A 21,972-nucleotide genomic window follows, 5' to 3' on the forward strand; every position below is an offset into this window, starting at 1 on the left:
TTTTGAATTGGCTGCTATGGCAGACATACTGGATGTCGAATTGGCACCATACTTATTTGGGACCAACAATATAACGTAAGATGTGTCCTGGTGGAAAGACAATCACAAAATGTTCAAGACGATCATTGTTGTAGTCATATTATACGTCAGATGGGCACCATATTATATTAAAGACCAAACAAACATCGTAACAAGTCGGTTGTAAAATTGCCACTCTGGATACGACCACCTGTTAAGGAGGAGCTTGTGGTGTTGTGGGTTCGACGCTTTTTCTCTTCAGCACATAATAGGCTATATATGGTGGCCGGTATATTTGTTGGAGGAATAACCCAGGAAGACCCAGGGAAGAACAAACGACTCACGGGAAGATACTGGCAAGCCTTCTCACGTACCCATGTTGGCCTATCCGAGACTCGAATCCACGCGGACAGAGATAAGATATGAGTTATCAATAAATGCGAGTTCCTTAGACCACTCGGCCACCAAAGGCCATGTGCAGAAGGAGCAGTGATATCAATATTATTAAGATAGCTACTGTGGTGGTTATTTTAATGTACCACCGAAACCGTTTGCGCTCAGGACCAGCAAGACAGTACAAAGTTTCCTTCGCTCAGACCAAGTGGCAATAAAACGACATCGAACATCAAACCAGTATCATCTTTATTAGGACCGACTAGACATTAGAAATCTTCTAGTGAAGAACCTTTGTTAATATGACCATCCATTCAGGAGGAATACTGATACCAATAATTTTAAAATGGCAGCTAGTGAAGTCATATTGGACATCAGATTGCGATATTTTCACTTGACACCAACATGTCATCATAATAAATCTTTCAAAGAAAACTATTTCAATTTTGCACTCCATTCAGGTAAACTAGCTTTTGAGATAGCCGCCGTGACGCCCATTCCTACGTCAGATCGGCACCATGTCCATTTTTGGCCAGCTAGGCAATATAAAAAATGTTCTAATAAAAAACCCATACTCATGTGCCAACCGTTTAGGACGAGTAGCGATAACAGTGTTGGCCACTGTGGCAGCTATACTGGCGATATCAAACTTGTGTTAAAGAACGATCAGCTATCCCATCATATGTCCTTGTCTATGACCAGCATAGTTAAAAGGCATGTATCACACAGAAAAACTGTAGCTACCGTCCCACCCACATCGTCCCAGAAAAATGAAAGCAAAACAAGAAAACAAGGGATACTTATTTAAGTTGGCAGTATACATGAGAGGACGAGATCACTAGTGGAAGAAAATTGATCCAGCATACAGTTCGTAATGCATCAGTATCCTGGCATTTCAATTAGTTACTGATTACTTTCATTTAATGTGCTGTGCGTTCGATTTTTAACTTTCACTTGTGTTCTCGTACTCTCACATGTTACATACTGCCAAAGCTGTCTGAAAACTAGGTCCAGGTAAACAGTTTAATACAGGAGCATAAATGTGATTAGTTTAGGGTTTCAGAATGTTACGTGAACGATTTGGGAATAATTAAATTTTTGAAAACGGTTTCGGTAGTTGACTAAAAACGCGATTTGGCCAAAACTTCAGGATGGAGTAGAACAATATTTTCGGAAAGTGTTGACGAAGATTGAGGTTAAATAAGTTAAAAAGCGCTCACAGATGTTTAGCTTATTTTCAGCACGTGATTTATGCGTATCGTGGTGTGTATGTGTGTGTGTGTGTGTGTGTGTGTGTGTGAGAGAGAGAGCGTGTGTGTGTGTGGGGGGGGGGGGACGGTAAGCAATATACAAATAGTAACACGATTTTGAAAATCGAGGAAACCCAGTCTAATTCATAAGCTCTTTGCTCTAATCTAGCGCCTGATGGGGTTATTATGTAGTGGATAGGCAGTAAAAGTCAATTGCATTTTAGAAGAACTTTAGATTTTTAAAAATTAAATTGTAGTTGCATGTAATTATTCTGTGTATTGTTTATTTTTACAGTAAATGTGACTGAATTCTGATGTGCTACACTTCTCACCTCTTTCAATGCGACATTTACAAAGGAGAAACTTAATGTCGGAACTGTTAAAAATGAAATGTATGATATCATAATGGAATACATTTATGGTTTTACATTGGAGTTTCCTATGCATACTCATTATCCATTCAGGGCGTTAAGATCATTGAAAAATATAAAGAAAACATTCTCACCACTTTCGCAGAGGCACTTACGAAGGAGAAGGTTAAAGTTAGACTTGATGCATGATATCAATACAGTACAATTTGTGATATCATGAAATTGAATTCAAGATAAAATATACTGTGATAATAAAATCGATACTATGTATGGTATGAGGAAATTGAAATAAAAATAATAAATATGTTATATGTTAGACTGTCTAGAATTTGGTGAGAATGATCGGTCATGTAAACAAAAGGTTTCTTCAAGGTTTTGAATGTTTATTAGTTTTCGTGTATTTGCATACAACATAAATATTTGATTACAAACCCTTACTGTATTTATCTTTACCCTAATCCACGGTTACGAAATTCGGTTACAGTCTGCATACATTTCTGTATCTCGCTGTTGTTAAAGAATGTGAGCTGTGAAGTTTAGCACAATAATTCGATCCTCTAGCAAACAATACATTAAAGTCTATTTCATTTTATTTTTGCTGATGCGTAAAACATAATCTATTATGTAAACTAATGTGGTAACTGGAATTTTAACTAATTTGTATACCTCGCAATAATAATAATAATAATAATAATAATAATGATAATGATGATAATAATAATGACAATAATAATAATAATAATAATAATAATAATGATAATGACAATAATAATAATAATAACAATAATTATGATAATAATGACAAGGCCTACTACTCCCTTTTTCTGTTTTGTTGCTGTCTGCTTAATGTTGATATGATCATTTTGTAATTCTTAAACTGGGTCTCGTCAGAATAAGTTCACAAAACCTAGAATATCTGTCAGAAAGCTTTCTTATTAACACACAATCAAAATATCGTATTTAATCGTGTGTGTGTGTGTGTGTGTGTGTGTGTGTGTTACAGTGGAACCGTCACTACGGTGATCGTTAATTGTCACTCAGGATTGATTATGTCGACATCAGCATTAGGGTTACAAAATTTGTGTCACCCTAATATTTGCTATCATTTTCTACATTACTTTGCTGACTGATTCACGCACATAATTTCATGCAAGTTTTATTACCAATTACTAGTATTTTCGACTTCTTATTGCAGTTCATGCACGTGTTTATTAAATATTGTTATGCAAAAAGTTAACTATGTGTTAAGGTTGTATTTCTCCCACTGTCAACGAATATTCATTAAGGCGACATATCCAAAAGCAATTCCTATTTTTCCAAAATACATATTTTAAAGCAGTACTTTCCAAAACGGGGGTTTCAAGGGCAGAATATAATCACTAAAATTCGCCCTAAAAATAAAATACTTCGGCACTGGGAGAAGATGTAGACCGATAAGATCGATGTCCCAGAAGGGTACGCGAATGTTATCAGTTTGGGAAACACTGTTTCGAAGTGATATATTTATTTGATTTGTAATACAAAATACATACTTTTTATTACTTTTCTCTCAGATCAAATTCATTGTCAAAACAGAACAAGCGCACCTTTCCGAAATGGAATAGAACAAACCGACCTGTAATAAACAATAGACAGTGTTCTCTTAAAGTTAGGTTTTCTAAAGAATTCTTAAAGTAAACAAACGTAATAACACTTAATATTATAAAACATGAAAAGAAGTATGTACAAATATTTTATCTATGTGTTAATGTACGATACATTTGATTAAACTTTGGCACACATAATATATTTGTTTTATTTTATTCTGTATTTATATAATGTAGTATCAGGTTACAACTATAACCTAAAAATAATGAATGAAAGAAATTGAGAGAATGCTGGCTATGTATTATGGTAGGTATCGCTCCGTATCTTTATTAGCTTAATTGCCCGTCTTTGGACGGGGGTCATAAAATAAAGTTTAAACATAAAAACAAACAAATGAATAAAAGAAAGCATGGGATGCGCCAGCTTAAAAGTAAGTTTGAAGATAAAAAATAAAACTGAAGTGAAAATAAATATAAAAAATGGGATGCCGCGAGTTTCGAACTCGTGATCTCTTATTTGGCAAGAGAGAAGTGACACACAGAACGAAATACAAATGTCGGTGTTGATGTTTATACATAAGATAATATTGTATACGCAATTCAGATCGATGTTTGTTGTATGTTTTACTCATGAGATCGTTGACATTAACGAATTGCTCTTGACATGCGGTGCAAGGCGACATACTATTGCGTTGTTTCAAATAGCCAGCATCCGTTTGCTTAACAGCATACACTCCCGTAACGTACATTGTCATATGCGTGTACTAAATAGCTTACCGGCAGTAAGTCGGCAAAATGTGTCGAAAATCGTACTTAATATTTTAAGTGGATGACGGTTATATCTTTGTATAATATGCTACAAAATTGTCGGATAATTGCACTGATCGGACATCATAAAATAATTCTTCATGGTATTGTATTTCTATAATAAAAACGGTGCTTTCTGAGTATTTTATGTATAAGCCCGTTATACGTGTATCATGACCAATTACTTAAAACAGCGTGCTAATCTCAAAGTGATTTTCAACCATTTTAATAAGGAGCTTGACAGATAATTCTTAGAGCCTACACCGTTTGAAAGTCGTAAGGTTGTAAGAACTTCGATGATCAAAACTCTTTAAAATACCATAATATGCCAATGGCATAATCCACAATCTTACAAATATGAAACTTGAACGCACATTTCCACAAACCTGTGGACGTCGAAATGCAAAAGAGTCAGGCACACGTAATTTACAGAATACATTTCAATATAAATCAAGCTTGTCAAGATGCCGTGGTCCAGAATTCCTCCGAATAATGTGTAACAGTTCCAGAATAATATTATAGACCAAATAATGAGCACTTTCTCATTCGAATCATTCAGTTCTAAAGACAAATAAACATTTTTGATAACAATATGATCTATTTGACTCTTTGTTTTGTTGTTGTTGTTGTTATAGGATTTAACGCCATTTTGCAGCACAAGATAGCCTTTACACGGCGGCCATTATAAATGGTGGAGGAAGAACCCGGGAAAACCCAGGAAAGAAGTTAATGGCAAGCTTTCTCAATTACCCACATTGGCCGAGCCCGAGATTCGAACCCAGGAAGACATAGGTGAGATGACAGTGATCCATAACGGTGAGCTCTTTAGACCACTAGTCCACTCGGGGCCCCTGACTATTTGTGTATAACTGCCTGCTTGTCTGTATGTCTCTGTATGTCTTTATATAACCTCACTCTTTTAGCTGATACTGTATTTATACTTAAATGACATATCGAGATCTGCGTCAGACTTCTGGAAGTATTTATATGTGTCCATTTTGGAAGAGTGTATAGCTCGATTCCTTTATTAGTCTAAATTTCGAGTACCATGAGTTATTACACATCTTGTGTTAAATAACCGAAATACTAATCTAAAACACATGAGAGATAACTTCCATATAGTTATACAAGTATAATATTTCATTTGCAAGCAGTGTGGGTTTGTAGGAGGGAGGTTCATTTGATGCCTTACTACTACCAGACAGGTCTAAACCTCAGTTCTAATGTGCAGAATGCACAATATTACTGACATTCAACCTGACTCCCATTTCATGGTGTGGACGATATTGTGTAAATTGATCAAACTTAGTTTCACGACATGGGACTATCAGAATGGAGACTTCTTTGCCCATCGATGGTGGGTTTATTTTTGTGCTAGGCAATGCCTTAGCTGCAGAAAAGGTTGTGATTATTCGACTTGTAACTGATAAGTCCTGTTTGAATCAGAACGTTGATACCATTGAAAATGAAATCCCTGATTAATATCATGCTTGTGCAGTTACTATAGCTATAAACAAAAATGGCACTTTGGGAATGAAGTTGATCAGAAAATTATTCCTTTGGCTGAACATTAATTGGTCAGGCTTTGGATGAGGTCAGCTTCAATCCCGATACTGATCAATGAAAAGGTATTGATCACAATGATCCTCTTTAAGCCCTCATTGTCTCGTTTCTGATTATGGTGAAAAACGACAATCACAGGGAAAAACATCGGTATGTTTCAGAGGGCTATTAGCTAAGATGATTTCTCAGAGGTACCAAGTTGCTATTTGCTGATAAATGGCGCCCTGTTATGATAATGGATACCATTTGATGTACCATCTGGTGTCACGTGGTCAGTGAGCTATCAAATTGTTATTTCAAAGTCGTGTAGAAAAGAAATTATTTGCTAAGTGCATGAAACTCCATTGGGTGTTCATTTGGGAGTCACTAAGATTAATCACAAGATCAAATATCATTTTCTTGGCCGAAAATAAAAATAGACTTGTCAAATGGCATGTGTTACTATTTTGGAAGCAAGTTTTTGACGTCGGAGTTTTTAAAAGATAACCTTTAATTAACAGAAGATTCCGAGATTACTCTTTTATATTATGTCTCTGATTGTGAAGTATCAAGAAATAATATTCAGTATACTCACTCAGAAATGGGATTGAGGCAAAACTACAAAGGAAAGAACTTGTAGCCTGATGATACGATTCTGCCTCTCTTACCATTACTTCAAAATCGTTTTCATGCTAATTATCATGGTGCTTATAAGTGAAAACGAAAGCGACTAAAACTATATAATCAAATTCCTGTTAGTCGGAAAAAGAAACAAATGACATATAAGTAAGATAAATGAGTATGTTGAAAGATATAGTTCTATAAAGTACTCAGTTAGTTTAGTTGTACATGTCCCACAATGTAATGATTAAAATGGTGAAGTGTCCCGGATATTAGTGACTTTGTTTCAAGCAGTCTTCTAAATTTAACAATGTTAAAGGATCAGGACCTTCCCATCTACAGCCTCAGGGAAATAATGAATTAAAGCAGTAAATATGTGAATATGAGCACTTGTTTCAGGATGCTGCAACTCTAACAACCAATATCTACGATGATGTTAAAATTGTAGATTCTACACCTATAAAACAACATCCTTAAAGGATGATTATTCTCTGGCAGAAAACTTTCTAAAAAGAAACCAAATATTTGTTGGAGAAAGATTTTAGTGAACCAAGCAAATGTAACTAGAGTTCATCGTCTATTCTTGTGCCGATATCAGATAATACCTTCCATATATGCATTGACTACAGAAAGGTGAACAGTGGTACCAAAACAGACTTGTAGCCAATACCTAGAAATGATAGCGATATTGACAAATTGGAAATGTAAAATATGTCACCAAGTTCCCACTGTTTAAAGGATTCTGGCATATTCCATTTAAGGATGGAGCACAAGAAATTTCGGCCGTTGCAACTCCAGATGGACTCTACCAAAATAAAATGTTGCCATTTTCTATAAAAACGTCTTCCTCAACAATCCTTCGTTCAATGAGCATGGTCCCATCTGGTATAAATGGCTATGATGCCTACATCGACGAGGACTAATTGGTTGGGAAGTAGACGATACTTAAATTGTTAGCACTCTTTAACCATGTCATAAGTTATTTTGTTTTGTTATTGATGTCTCTATTAATGACGATTTCACGTGTGACAAATTATATTGAAGACAAGAAGGGTACAACAAAATAACCTAATCTACAATTTCCATAAGGGTCGACATATATCTTTAAAGTGGATTCCATGATATTTATATTTGTGATTGTATTATCACAAAAGCTGGTGTTGACAATTGCCATAATTTTAATTAAAATATCACTTCCAGTATATAGAAAAACATCCTATGCCCGGAGTTGTATAATTAGTCATGAATTAAAGCTCCTAACTATAATGTATCTGTACTTATTTAATATGTGATATTAGTACAAACAAGATTTTGACGGCGTGACATACGATTAATTCATAGCTTGCAAATGTATTAAAAAGAGTACAGGAAATAGCTCCGTCATTTTGCGGACATACGAGATTAAATACTTTTAAAATTGTTTCGTTGCGGTCAACAGATTTATAACATTATGAGCCAAAATGTTTAATTATGTAAAGATGATAGTGTTAAATATAGCTGTCTCTCAGTCAGATTATCCAGGTTAAAACCCACTGATGTGGACAACTTATGTCTTCATTTTTATGTTTTACCTTGAATTGGGAAGGATAATTATGTTACTAAGCCTATTTATATCTTCTCTACGAATGTACACAAACCACAGCAGAATATAAACGGAACATCTCTGACAATATCGCGCGGGATATTGTAAGAAATCTGTTATTAATCTGTTATACATATTCCTACTTAATACATTTTAGAATAAACGCGTAAATCAGATTGCTTGGAGTGATTAACGGATATAGTTCATCTCGCGGGTGTAAAACTTAAATATTTTCAATCGTAGCGTCGCCAGTCCTGAAAGGTTTGGGTTTTCCTTGCACGTAATCAAAAATATCCGTTATGTCGCTTGGATCAAGCAAACATCCTATCTTCTTTTTACTATAGGATGTGGATTACTGGATTTCCTGAAAACAGATTACCTTAATAACACAATGGAATGAAACACGATAAATAAATGTTCACTACCGGTAAAAAGACCTTTATAACATTTTGACCAAGAAATGGAAGAACTGATTCAAGACGCTTTGGTGGTCTAGAGGTAAATATAGCTACAACTCTATAGATGACCCGTGTTCAAATTCAGTAATGAATACAATCATTTCTTAGAATGCTGTTTTGTTTAATTTTTGTATGTGCTGTTGTATTTTGCAGTAAGAAGGAGAATTATATAACTGCTTATATCTTTTGTGCAGGACTTAAAGGGTAAGTATATGTCATTACCTCGCGGTATACCGTAAGAAATCTGCAACTTCAGCCTATCATACATATTGCGAGCAATTCTTTTGAGCATAAAATAAAATGAAAATTTGTTAGAGCAGAGTGAATAATGAAGAAGGTATTTCACTTGTGTTCGTCTGCCAGTTATTAACTTGTTTCCAGCAAATATCACTGCTAGGTCACTTCAGTTTGGGGGAATGGGAGAGTGGAGAGAAACATTTAACTTATCTAGTCATGGGGCCTAAACATAAAATGATTACACGCCTTCGCTTAAAAATAATAGTGCCGCTTCCGTCATTCATCTGCACGATTCCTTATGACACTTTAAAACGATTCAACATAAAAACGTTTGCAAATCTACATGCAGATGTTGTAATGCAGTTTTAGAAATTCATAATTTATGATTCTGGTCATAGTAACATTTATTTATTTTCCTGTTTTGATTGGTTTGGCAATAGGAACCTTATAAACACTGTCACCTTAATGCCGGATTAGACTAATTATGTGTGAAGATTCTGTCACATTAAAGATGTTCTGAGCGTCATAGCTGTTTGTAGGCACTATGGCCACGTAGAATTATGGTGACATATATATGTTTTCGTTTAAAAAAGTGCTTTCTTGTATAAAACTTGAATATCTCAGAATGATAAGAAGAATTATAACTCATTTTGATGAATTCACGTACAAATATGTGCTACACTCGCATAACAAAACATGATGCCATTATGCCACCCTAATGTTGCACGTTGACAGATGTCGCCCTGATGATGGTCACATATTCGTGTATGTGTGCGTTCGTGTATGTGTGTGTCTGTTAAACAAGTACCACATTTAGTACTATCAAGGACAATATATGGTCAATGTATGCAAGTTGATTCCATGTGTAGTCCCACACAAGTATGGCTTTAAGTACTTGCTAATATTTGTCTCCGTGGATAGAGTGTTACGCAAAGAGATATTCCTACAAGTACATCACAACTCATGATAATGCAGAATTGCTTGCTTTTCATGCATTCCCTATCAATCTCGAACATTTGTCTTTGCTAGGTCCTTTCTTTGCACACATAATTGATATTTGGCGCACAAGAAAATAAACAAAACAAAGTCATTAATATATTACTGCATTGTCTGCTATACTCTGGTTATGGTTAAAAACACTAATTTTTTGAACTATCAATAGCATGGTTCCTGTTTTGTATGCTCCCTATGCTGCACTCCTCTATTCGAGGTCAAGTGGAATCGAGTCAAAATTATTACTTCCGGTTTAGTCCAAGGACGCCCGCAAAATTATTTTGGGGTGGGCGTGGGGGCGAGACATCAGAGGTGAAATCTGGGGGAGGTACCTCTCTTCCCCCCTACTTGCTGGCGCCGGTGATGCAGTCCAAGTCTGTTTTAGAGCTTTTAGTCTTTCTCATTTTGGTGCTGAGACAAGACCTATATTTAGACATGTTTGGTATTGATTTAAAGGTAATTGTATGTTCTTTAGAATTTTAGCATTATATTTTGATGTCTTTATGTATTTGGGCGAAAGTTCACATTGAGTAATGAGGCATCGATACTAATTCGAAATTAAAATATGTGATCCATTGCACGGATTTTTGCTAACAGTCCAGCCTCTCAATAAAAATGCCAGATAACCTAAGAGGTAGCGGGAAATGTACAGTATTAACAAGTGTCTTTGTCTGCACTCCATTCTGTCATTTTCGCCAATTAGTAGAAGTTTTGTAAAACATAATTATATGACCGAATTGCTAGTTTAGCGTCAATACAAAATCTCGACTGTTAATAGACATAAAATTAAAGGAAAATATTTGTCACTATGTGATTACAAAGCCTTATCCATGCGGCCATTTTGTTTGGATCACATATACAATATGGCGTCGGCATTCACCTGACTTGTTATGACGGAGTGCAACGCAGGGTTCTTACGAAACAGGGGACCAGACTACGGAAACTTTATATTCCGCCATTTGCGTCCACGTTCTTGTAATTAAATATGTCAAACGGTGTTTTGTTTGCATATAATTGTCATTTTTAAACTCGAAATATAGGTTTAATTATTGACTAGTCAAACCAAATTATCAATATATATTAAATATAAATTTAACAGTTTAAAAATAAAACAGCAAACCGTATGATGCAAATGATGTTTGCGTACTTATGGTGTGAAATGGCTCCCGTAATCTCTCAGTCGTTTATAAGAAATGGACTTTTAAGTTACTACTAAAATGATCAGCAGCTTAAAGATCTGTGCCAAGTTTGAACTCAATCATGACAAACACATTATTCTTCCCCAAAACCTCTTTTTCACTGACATTTGCCACCAGTGATGTCAGAAAAAATATTGTTGAACAACTAGGTGGTATAGCATTTGCGTGGTTAGGCTGATGGTTGCAACATACATTTACTAGATATTATTTAAACTAAATATGAACATAGGTTATACAAATTTGAAGTTCTATATCATATAAAGAAGACTGTTACTTACGAAATCTCTATACCTCTCTAAATATGTAGCTCTCCTGCTTTAACTTGTCTATTCTTATCGACTTGTGCCCGGGCAACTTCCTGTTGCTAGATACATTCCCATCAGTCACTGCAGATAATACTACATCACTGCTTAAAGACGCAATAATGCAGTAATGACTGTGATTTTATTTGCACTATAAAGGTTATGAAAGGAAAAATAAAGTACCAACTCACAAGCTAATATGATACACAGAAAGATATATTTTTATCAAGATTCATTCAGCTAGCAACGAAATAAATCCATACGCAGAACTCGTGAAATACATGGTTTATAAAGATTAAATCCATTTACTGATAACTAAACGATGAAAAGCTTCCCATGCAGTGACCTCTCTACTAGAATATACGAGGTCATAAACGTTTACATATACCCCCGTGCCCACATAAACGGACAAGGCATCTCCATCAAGTGTGAGGGTTAGAAGTCACTAGATATCAATAATTTTCCCCCGTTTGAAATACATCAAAGACAGTGAACCAATATTCTAGTTTCTAGGTATCCGTTAGGGACAAATAACACACGATAGCATTAAAATAATCAGCCGACTCTCTCGCTCTCTCTCTCTCTCTCTCTCTCTCTCTCTCTCTCTCGATTTCTCATTTAGGGAAATATAATATCTAGTGGTGCGACGTAAATCCTTCGTGTTTCCTTATGTCAGTCAAGTAACAAGAAGTACGAATTTTGTCCCGAGATAAGGTCATCTTTTGGCATATCCCGGACAGTCAAATCTGTCTAAATGGGTCTCAGGAGGCTGATACAAGCATAGTTGTGTCTGCAATCCCGAACGTTTTCTTTTCATTTCAGTTATGAAATTATATTAATGTGTTAAATTCTAGAATTCGCTACTTTGTTCTTTGTAGAATTTAAATTCTTTCTTTATAGGTTTTGCCAGCATAGTAACTAAAATCCTCTGTAAACATTGTAATGCTTGTTTTGAGGGTATATTTTCGAAATTATGAATCATTAAAATTGAATGTGTACTTATTGTGTGAAATTATAAAATATATAGTGCAAACGGTTGTTATATATATTCAAGAAATTAATACATATTATATAGGAACAAGAAGTATGACCATAATACTGCCTCTCATGCTATACTCATCATCATAATCATCTTGCTACTTCAGTACCATAGTGGTCCACTAAAATGTTAATTCTGTAGAAACATATATCGTTCCACCTAAACCTGTTTCGATATTAAAACATATTACGATGCAATTATATATGAAGATTGTGCAGGTTGGATTAGCCACCAGACTAAATGGGTTGTTATATATAATATTAAAAGATTGATATAGGAAGAAGGAAAACATAGAAGCAGATGGGTTAACTTGATATATAATTTTGATAAGTACTTAACTATGAACATAACAAACATCATCTGTGTCAGCTTATTTATGTAACGAAGGCAAACCTTTACGAAACTTAATTAGGCCTTTCTCTGCTGTTTATATGTCCATAAGTATTTGACTGTACTGATAAAAGGTGGACCGTGCTTAAACACATCAGCGAAGTTAATGCTAAAATAGATGGATAATCCCTACGTATGTCAATTATTCTAACCAATGTTCGTTTTTGTTATAAAGTGAATTCGGTGATATGATTTAGATATTGGAGAAATAGGAGGAAAAATAACAATGTATAAAACTAGAACTACAGAGAGAAGGAAAAGAGAGAAAGCTCGTTTCCTTAAAGTGAATTTATTTGCTTATTGAAAATAAGAGGCAAAGGTATACTTAAAATTAATAATTCATTAAATACGCATTTACAAGCAAGGGGCTCTTTAAAACAAAATATTAGGAACCTATGATATAAATTTATATATGATGTAGCAAAGTCGACCAAGCTGGATTTCGTACCATGTTGGACACTACACAGACGATAATATCCTCTCTTTTCAAGGAACTTTCAAACGAACAAGTCAGATATAACGCGACGCGATATTGCTAAGCAGCATCAATAAACGCAAACAGCGATTCCGCCAAACAAACTCTGGACAGGTAGAAACGTCGAGCTCATGTGGATACCGTCGCACATTGGAATCTCTGGCAACGAAACAGCAGACAAAGTTGCAAAAACCAAACTAGGAGATCAAAACTCTATCAAGCTTAACTATAGCTCTACAGAAGCAATAAGCTTCGCACAAACATATATAGACCAAACATGGCAAGATTTTTGGAACTCCTCCACAAAAGGGAAAAATCACCATAAAACCCAAAAAAACGTAGATAGGAACATACAGCTACCTAAGGGTACCTATTTAGAACAGAAAACCATAAACAGGATAATAACTGGAAAAACTAAATTAGCAAGCAGTTTTGGAAGGTTTATAGGACATAAACCAGCAACCATTAACTGCTTTAACTGCCACACCACCGAAGATCTACACCACGTATTCAATATATGCCCAAAATATCAACTCGCTCGGAAAATATTTATCAAAAACCAAAAAGAGATTGGATTACCACACACATACCCAGAGTTACTTATGGAATCTAATAAAAATAAACAATCAGCATATAAAAATATAAATCAATTCATAGACTCAGCAGGACTTAGGAACAAAATATAATTACTATCCCCACAAAACCAAAAGACCCAGTAACTAGCTAAATAAATGTAGAAGCCACCACATAAAAAACCATAACATATCATTCAATTTTATAAAAGTATTAATAAATAATTCACTTACGAAGCACCTATAAAAAACTAAGGAAACCGCAAAATCGGATGCCCTAGATGTCCTTAACGAACCGAGTAATCAGCTAGAATTCCTGTCCTAGATGTCCTTAACGAACCGTGTAATCGGCTAGGACTCCGGTCTCTTGCTAAATAAAGTATAAATAACATTCAATCTCTAAAAACATCAATTAATAAATAACTTAAAGAGGTAATATCTAAAAACTTATAAATAACATAACGTAGGAAACACACCCTAAACACCTCGACTAGTAATACCATAATAATCTTGAAAATCTCTCTTCATACATCATATCTACTAAGAACCTCTATAAACAGCATAGAACATCACCCCTCCTTTTAGAACATTTTGAAGAGAAAAAAAAAAAAATCTCGAAAAAAAAAAAAGAAAAAAAAAAGGCAAATGCAACAAGAAACCAGCGATGTAAAGCAAGCAAGACCGTTCCCGAGCTCTCCTTCCCACTAATGACAGCCAACCATTCAACTGTAGGGACCTTTATGGACCCACACATTGAGGCCAAACTATCAGGGTTCCTTGAATCCATAAAAGCCTGGGGGAGGTGGCACCATCCCTTCCCCAGGAACAACTAGCAGGCTGCGGTGCAGTCAGAAAAAAGTGGCACATGCACAATTGTGCGAACGCTACTATAATTAAACTCAACAACAAAACAACAGGTAGAAACGCATATAGAATAAATGCATAAAGGCGCCATGACCGTACTATCCTACATGAACAGAGAATGGCCTCGTGCGCTGACCGATAAAATATTGTCCGACGTATTCAGCGCATAAGTAAATACAGTCTATAGAAAGAAAGAAGAATTCATAAATGAACCGGTAATAATTTCTGATAGGAAATCACACATTTAATTTCCATCCACCATAATATATATGGTGTGCGTCTTCTTCATACCCGATGCCCATAGGTTTCCCCTTTTTTTCGCTGATTCCTCTCAATGAGATTCATCAGGACTTCTTTCGTTCCTCGACACTACCACATAGAGATAAAATGTTAGTGAAAAGTCCATGTCAAAACTCTTTCAAGAGGAGAAGTATTGTCCCACCTGTATAAGTAAGATATTATCTTCTTGCCACATATGCTGCATTTCCACCACCACCCATCCACTCTTTATGTAGCCCAATTTCTGGAAATCGATTAAAAAATTATTGTAATGACTTTGGCATATGTTGGGAAAGATTCTTGAATAGAAACTGTCCATAAAAAGTTGCAATCAAAATCGTCTAGTTAGGGGTTTAATTCGCACTAAGTATTATTAGATTTGACTCACACTGAGCGTGTTTCATACACCTACCCGTATGCTTGTTTACCCATTTCCAAGGACTTCAAGACAACAGTCGATGTCAACTATAGGCTTCCTAAACAGGTAGATACTTGAAATAATTCTTCTCTATGCACATTACGACAACATAAGAGAAATTTCCAATTTCAAACTTGTATGGTTTTATTGTGGTTTCACGTTTACTTGAGTCATCAGTTAGCATTATATAGCTGGCATCAAATTCTTTCTCTAACTGGGTTAGAATAACACTAATGCATGCCATGAAGGGCTTTTAATCTTCAATAAGTAAGTTATAACCAACTACTTATGGAACTGTGAATAAAGAATGAATACCCAACTGGATGTGAATAAGGAATAAGTAACGAAATTCGTGTAGAAATAGTTACTGGTTACTTTTTCCTTATTCAATCGGTAACTTGTTACTTATTCCTTATTCAATCGGGAATAAGGAATAAGGAATAAGTAACCAACTTGATGTCAATAAACTTTGACCGGTTTCAAAATCTGTGAAAATGGCATTGCATACCTTCTCTTAAAATAAAAAGATAAAGACAACAATTTCTGGATTCTGTTTTAATCTACATTAACGGCGAATGGTGAAAAATAAATAAAAGCAAAGTTGAAATTCTTCTTTGTCGCCATTTCAGTTTATAGACCAAATACCCGAATACATTTTTCGCACTAAACACAACTCAGGTTCGAAAAGTCCACTCAGAAAAAGCGGATTATTCGATGGTATGCATGCTATTGTAATTAGAAACTAAAATATATTTACCAAAGCGAGAAATAACAATTTAACCCCTAATATTATTTCACATGAAGTTATAGTTAATTCAAATACAAACTTTTCTTTAATATAAGGCTTTAAATCATATGCAGCTTTTGTTTATTTAACCTAATATTTCTATAATATGTTGCTTTTTTCATATTATTCCATAATTCATCCAAAGCACGAACAAAGTACTATCATTGTTCCATTGAAATTTATATGCCAGTAATATATAAACGTAAGACCGCTCCGGTGGCCTAGTGTTTAGAGCGTCCGCCTCGGATACGGGAGGTCGTGGGTTCGATCCCCGGCCGAGTCATACCAAAGACTTACAAAAATGTTACTAACAGCTGCCTCGCTTGGGCTCAGCATTAAGAGGTTAGTGTTAGGACTGGTCGGCCTGGTGTCAGGATAATGTGACTGGGTGGGACATCATGCTACATGTCTGCGGCATGATGCCCCAGTGCTAGGCATCACTATAAACTGCCACACTGCAGACATCCTAGCGATATGACTGAAACAATTGTTTAATCTACGTTAAAAATCCAAATCACATCATATCACATCACATAAATGTAAGTATACACGATCCGACATGGATATGTGGGTCAAGCATTTAATCGTATGATGTAACACTGACTTTTAAAATACAAGAACAATTTTCGTTCTCCAGATTCCTGTTCATACAACTACAGCTTGCATATAGTATATTCACATTCTTCAAAAGTTTCCAAGGAGTTACATATCGCAGGCATTTTATTAGCGAGGAAATTAAAGATAACATATTCCCCAATTAATACAAGGTAGCTAAATCTCTTCTTACTTTTTCATGTCATGTGCTCATTTATTCATTCATAACTTACACCGCAGTAGAGCTCGTGTCTTTTAGGACACACGGTACTACCTGCGTGAAAAAATGGGAACCAGTCTGGAAGTGGGTGAAGGTAAATAGAATATAAATGGGTGTGGCTGGCCAGGATTGTTTAATATCGAATGACAGATTTTAGTAAAAAGAGTCGTTTAAGAGTCTATGATATTTGTATCTAAAAAAGTGTCATTATTTATTGATGGAATTTTAGTCCTTTTAAGTCTTGAGTCTGTAACATTCATATTACTGAAATTATCATCTGACGCTTTGCTGCGGAATTGAAAGCACAAATTTCAAGCACATGTATGTCCAGAAAATGCCGCGGCTCATATGTTTTTCTCTAAGTAGAAGCTATCATCCAGGAAGCGCTTGTGCTGATAAATATAGATTTTATCATGAACACCCATACATTTAAAGTTTTTGAATTTTCAATATCATGATGCTTGCATAAATGTACTATGCAAACTGAATTAGCACCGTGAATCCAGTAGACTTTCACAAAATATCCATATTTTCACTTAAAGTGTGCTTCGGAGTGAATGCGATTAGACTGCGATTGCTTCAATTATTAACTATTTCAATGTGAGTGTTTTTCAAATATCGTACCAATCACTACATATCGACCTAGCCCAACAAGTATGCAGTTTGAACAACATCAGTATTTTCCCTCAGGTAATGGGTTTTGTGCAAATATTTGAGGGTCATGACCTCTACAATACAGTAACTGAACATATTAGTTGAGAAAATGTACGACCGTCTAATTTCCAAATGATCCTGAATTGAAATAACTTAATTTTAATCTTAAAATGTATTCGTTGTTTTATATACATAATGCCCAATTGTCGCATTGACTCCGGAGTAGACCAGAAATATAGATGCAGATTTTTTTAAAGGTTAAAATCCCACTTCCAGAAAAAAAAGGCAAAAAGAGTATCAAAACTAGGCCAAAAACAAACATAACTGAGAAAACTTCAGATAATTGTTTGATAAGAAGTTATAGTTGTTCCAAACCGTAACCTTTCTATAATATCTGGTTTTATTTCATATAAATGTATAGTTCATACAATGCAGGAACAAAAGAGTCTTATTGTTGACGTGATGGTATAGAAGTTTTTGTTTCTTGAATAGTTTAATCATGTGCGTAAAAAGCATACACGTATATATATATATATATATATATATATATATATATACACAATCTACTCACACATGTCTGATTATTCTTCCTTTTCACACATGATTACGTACTTTATACACACTGCGAACAAGGATAAAGAACAGCTTATGGATGTTCACTTAGCTGTTTAGAAACATTCTTGCTTGAAGACAGATGATATACAAATCATACGATGGGATTCATATAAAGACTCATTTTATCAACCTACACAGAGAGAAGAATATGTCAATGTCATTCCATATTGAGAGACTTAGTACAAATTGATAAAGCTAACCACCGTACACAGACTACGTCTGATCGATTAAAGTTTGTATTTATTTATATATCGTAATGTTCTTAAAAACCAGTTTGAGGCATCTAGCATTATATCAATTAACTGATCAGCGTCGTTTGTGTTTTTGTTTTTTTTACATGGGTAAAGCTATTTCAAACTAGTGTCTGTTAAGCCCATCATCGCGAATGATATCGACTTCAGTCATTCGGAAAAGTTTCACCTGAGCGTCTTGATATGAAAATAAAATTTTCTACTTGGTTTCGCACACTACTGATGCCAAGACCATTCAGGAAAACACCGCTCATTAGAGACTTGCAGAGCTTGGTATGTCTGTGTGCATGTAAATTCTTTGTTGTAGCTATGACATCTTGAAAAGTCGATTATTTCTAAAGGAGTATTCACCTTAGTCCAGCTCTCTGCTTCATATGCTTGAAACAAATTCAGGTGAACACTGACACCATATTATCTTTTGATCAAAACAGAATGTCCCCATAATGATACATCTCTGAAATCAAAGTGTGTCAAATTTATTGCTTTAATTTTCTGTTTATTAGTGACTCCGTACGAACCATACAAAATATTTCTTCTAATAGGCGAAGCTGAAGGAAAGGAGTGCACACAGCGATGATTTGTTAATTGTGTATATTTCTCGCTGCGTCATTCCAACATTCCTTCCCCAATTGATTCCTTCAAACATTGTACATCGACGTTGATATGAGGTGATATTGGACAGCCGAATGTTCTTAAAGGTCCCATAATATCATATAATAATCAGCTGTACCTATTAAGAGCATAATCATTTCTATTTTAATCCATACATTGACCCAAAATAAATTCAGACATCTGTGCATATAGATAATGTGTATACTCTTGGTTTTAAAATATAGCATGCCTAAAACACGTACTTTGTTGCAATATAATGTGCAAAAAATTAATACTTACAAAATTATACATAAATCCCCTGAAAATTCAGTATCTAGAATTAAATTGAGCACTACTTTATATGTGAGTTACTGGTCTCTGTTCCCCCAGATAAAGTATTGCTGTTTTACATAAAACGATCAATCACTACAGATATTTGCAAGCCCATAGCAACGACCTGCGTCATATAATTTTGATCTAGCCCAGCCATATTGTATTCTTCTTGGTGGAGAACGTTTAGTGAAAACTTCAAGAGCCTTCCTTAATACAGGATCCTGTGAAGTTTATCTTGTTCCGGGTCATGTATATGATAAAACAAATATGTAGATGGTAGTGACATACATATATGATACATAATTGTGATGGCAAATCACAATCACTGTCTTCCACATTTTTTCATATGTCTGTCCCTCTCTGAAAGATGACTAACCAATCTAACCGACTCGTCCGCCTACACTATTGCTAATAAGTTTACTTTCAGTAGTATTAATGTTGCTACTAGTATGCTTCTACTCCTATTATTACTACTATTGCGATTCTACAATGAATTTGTTGCTTCCAGTTCCATACTAATTCTGCTAATACAATTACTACTAACTTTTTGTGTTCTGTGCTTCTACTACTACTACTACTGTGCTTCTACTATTTCTGCACAAGACATTGACTTGCACGGACTGTGTCTCCTTTCTGTGCTAATTCGGTTAGTGTTATAGCAGAATAATCTGTGTTAGGATATCGATTAAAGATAGCTCTGAACAATAATTTAGTTGAGAGATTTTGTTATAATTTATCTTCTACACATGATGCTTTAAAATGTCTCTGTCGAATTATTGGCTATTTTCGTATAAACAAGAAAAAAAAACTATATTTTTGTTAATATATTTCTTGCGCGGATTGATACAGTCAGCCTTCTTAAGCTGGGATAGCACTAAGAGAATAGTCTGATCCTACAGTTTTCTGATTGTAATATCCTGAAACTAAAGATTTTAACGATTGTGTATTTTACCTATTATGATTTTGCTTATTTATTTTGTTTAGTTCTAAGTTTTAACGTGATGTATATCATCTTTTCAAGGTTGCACTCTCCAGACGTAAACGTCATTACCACAAAATGTATATAGTCACGTCCAGTTGCAAATTTCAGATATACGATAGCCCTTGGCCTCAGTATGGTTTTCTATGCTATATTTGTATATACCGTAGTGATCACTTATCATTGTCTGAACCATTATATGTGAGAAAAGATACGAATATTTCTTTCAAATAACAGTGTCAATGGCGAGAAAGGTATTTTCATTTACTGCGTTGCTCACTTTATTTTTGACATTGCTAATACCACGTTCGTTCGTGTACTTGCTTGAAAGTGTCGTCTCTGACTCAGTAAGCTCGACCACACCGTCATCGTTATCATCTACACTTTCATCCGAAACCCAGAGCGTCTTCTACATGAGTGCACATGGTTTATTTACAATGTAGTTCATAATACACTATACTATTTTTAGGCACACGTGTCATGCACGGGCATGCACCATCAAGGTGTTCAGTGTCGTAAAATACTGCACGATTCTAACAATGTAAAGGTAACTGAGACGAACAATTGCATATAATAAATTCCTAGTGTCGAGTGATGTGACGTGAGTATATTCCCAGTATTGAGTGATATGATTTGTCACAAATGTCTTTGAATTTATCACGACAGTCCGACAAAATTAACAAATATCCATGTCCTTGAATGTTTCACACTGGTCCTGTAGGCTACAGTCTGTTCAAAATAAATGGTTTCAGCTATGCAATTTCAATGAACAATACATCAATAAATCTGTATCCCCTTCTACTCACGCTGGTACAAAATAAATTATCATCATTGTGGTGGTGGTAATGATACTGATTTAGATGTAGCTGTTGTAGCATGTATGGTGATTTCGGTGTTAGTAGTTATGTTAGTAGTAAGTAGTTAGGAAATAACGACCGCTGGACGACTTTACAAACCAATCGTAAACTTCCGTATGAAATATCATAAAAAATGAAGAAAAACCCAAATCATAACACACCGTTACTAGTTTAGCTCATGTCCTTGTGTGCAGCCATATCGTATAGAGATGTGAGATGATCAGTTATGGACCAATTTTTATATGATTTTAAACAGCATACGCAGTCGAGTTAACGTACCACATATTAATTTCTGTACTGCAAATAAAATATAACTACATTACTATTTAGGACGCTGAGGTAATCTGCGGAAAGCACTGCTGTTTGCCTATCAAAAGGAATATACTTAGAAGATGCAAGATCTCGGCTCTTAAATATACTGTGAGCAGAGAGAATACAAAAAAAAAAAAAAAAAACTGATGCATACATATGTGATCGGTCACATAAAACAAATATTGCCACATCTTATTCCTTGGCAAAATACAAAATATAGTATCATATTAATTTAAAAATGGGCAGTACTAGCGCCAACACGTGTTTATTGAAACTGTACGTCATTTTTTATCAAGTATTAATTAATAAAAACAAAATTATAACGTTGATAAATGAACACATTCTTAATTCATTAATATATAATGGTCCTTACTATCTTACTA

The 21,972-nt window shown here is 34.9% G+C and overlaps 1 protein-coding gene across 1 annotated transcript in view; it reads right to left on the bottom strand.

Moving 5' to 3' along the window:
* Positions 1 to 19,498, bottom strand: part of LOC149784593 (uncharacterized) — a 160,091-nt gene extending 140,593 nt beyond the window's left edge. The window contains exon 1 of the mRNA XM_089933014.1: positions 19,409 to 19,498. The gene's annotated coding sequence lies outside the window, so the exon portion shown is untranslated. The remainder of the gene's footprint in view (positions 1 to 19,408) is intronic.
* Between the last annotated feature and the right edge of the window lie 2,474 nt (positions 19,499 to 21,972).

Source organism: Sinohyriopsis cumingii, chromosome 14, assembly GCF_028554795.1.
Source record: "Sinohyriopsis cumingii isolate HCF-2022 chromosome 14, ASM2855479v2, whole genome shotgun sequence".
Classification (NCBI taxonomy): Eukaryota; Metazoa; Mollusca; class Bivalvia; order Unionida; family Unionidae; genus Sinohyriopsis; species Sinohyriopsis cumingii.